The sequence below is a fragment of the Penaeus vannamei genome, chromosome 13 (genome assembly GCF_042767895.1).
Source record: "Penaeus vannamei isolate JL-2024 chromosome 13, ASM4276789v1, whole genome shotgun sequence".
Lineage (NCBI taxonomy): Eukaryota > Metazoa > Arthropoda > Malacostraca > Decapoda > Penaeidae > Penaeus > Penaeus vannamei.
Window position 1 is genome coordinate 9,339,027 of NC_091561.1, and position 2,500 is coordinate 9,341,526.

Sequence of the window (2,500 nt, forward strand, 5' to 3'; positions counted from 1 at the left end):
TATTACAATATATCTGTTTATGATTATTCTCTTGTTTTACTCTTGGTTTATCTGGCTATCTCTTTCTGTACGACTTTATTAATCTGTCCGCCTGCTTCTGTCTCTATTTCCGTACCTCTATCTTCCTTCATTCCTCTCTCGATCTCTCCCTTTTTTATTCCCTATCTCACCATCTATCTTCCCTCCTTTCTCTCTCGATCTCTTCCTTTCTCTTATTCCCTACATCACCATCTATCTTCCCTCCTTCCTCTTTCGATCTCTCCCTTTCTCTTATTTCCTATCTTATCACTTCCTACCTTCCCTCCTCCCTCTCTCTATCTCTCCTTTTCTCTTCCCCCTCCCCCACCCTTCTCTCTTTCCTACCCCTTCTCCCACTCCCTTTCCCTCCCGTTTTATTTTCAGTAGCACCACCACTCGAGGCAATAGGGAGAACATTTGCGTTGAAACTGTTAAACGGTTCTCCTAAAGTCATAACAGCGTAGGTTGGGCCGACGCTCCCACGCACACAGCCCAACGACAACGGTTAACATTCGCCTTAGGTTCTGTCCTAGCAATGGAAACAAAGTAAATACCCCATTCGGAGGTAAAACAGATAATGTTTGTTTACTTACGGCGCGCTTGGTCTCCGGGATGGCTCTCTGCCTGGTGTTCCTGCCGGGAGGAAATACCGGGGACTACCTCTGTGGTGTGATTATGCTTATTATTATGGAAGTGACTTGCGAAACAGGTTTGTTGTGTTTGCAATGCTCTCGCGATGGCACTGAGAAGGAGGATAATGGTTATGATATGGATTAAAGTGACCGTGATAAAAGCAGTGGCGATTAAGAGAATGCTGGCATAATGGTAATGTTTATAATACAGATGATAATAGTACTGAAATTATGATTATTACTTCTGATAACACTACTAGTGGTAAGAGGTATTGTAACAATGGTAACCTCACTGATAACAATATTCTTATGGGCAATAATGACATTACCGTTGTTAATGATAATGATAATAGCGAATTACGAGATGGAATTAAATTATTGATAATACTTATCAAACAAGTGGTGGTAATGTATTAGCCAGTAATCCCAGCAACAAGAAAATAAAGAAAAGGCGGTAATTATAACAATATAATATAATAACAATAATAGCGATTTTAATACCAGTAATAATGAATAATGATGATAATGGTAACTATTATCATTATTGATAATACTAATAATGATAATGATAAAAATGATATGATAATATTATTATTACTATCATTATTACTGATATAATCATTCTCATTTTCATTATTGTTTGTATAATTATCATAATTATTACCATTTTATCATTACTATTACTATTATCAATATCATTATTATTATTACCATTATAATAATTGTTATCACTATTAGTACAATAGAAAAATCAAATGACTCAACGGTGTGAATATTATAAGTAATATTTTATTTATGTATAGAGGGATAAGTTGGTATACATTTGTTCTCTATATATTGTATTTTCCAATAAATATAACAGCTTTCATCAAATCAAATAACCACAAAAGCAAGAAAAAACTATTTTGTAAATTAGGATAGATATTCAATTAATCATAAACGATGTTTCTCACAAAGTAGGTCACATGAGGTCATACGACGATTTATTGTATTTTTGATAAATTAATGATGGTGTATTCAGTTTATGAATATATAATGATATTGTTGCCCCCCCCCCCCAATTTCCCCCCTTTTTATGCTCTTCAGTATCAAGACTCATTATGTTTGATACATAAATGTTAAAATGATCTCTTCAATTATAGTGTAACCTCAAATAATAAATCTATGGATTTCAATACCATTGCTAATACTATTAATTAGTGCAATTCAATTATTGTATTTTTTGATCAGTAATTTATTTTTATTAACTAATAATTATCAATGCAATATAATAAAATTAGAAAATCAAATTTATATGAAACAAATTGACAAGACATTATTTGGGTTATTGACACTTACATACTAGACAGTTATGACTCTGTTATCTAATTATGTCATGGAACTTGATAAAGACAAAATCAACAACATTCAAAAATACGTATTATATCTTGATGAATCAAATAATGTCAAAACAGTTCATTATTTAATATCTCACAAGTTAATAAATGAATTGGATATTTCATAAAAGAATTGTGATCACAGGTGAAGCAAATACTTAAAACAAAATAAACATGCTCAGTGACTTAAACATTATTCTAAAGAATAAAAAAAATTGTGAATTATAAGAAGCATAATCTATCGTATTTCTAAGTGATTACAATAATCAAACATCAAGCAAGTATGTGTTAATCATGACAAAAGCGTTTACTTGATAGACAGAAAGTCAATATTTCGCTCTGTCGGAAAAAAATAACAATACTTGTCACTGCCTTCTCACCCTCGCTGAGCTATCAATCTTAGAAAGCCCTAAGTTATAATTATATTTACAAAACTAACCTATCTATACCCATTAACTGTTAATAACATCTAAC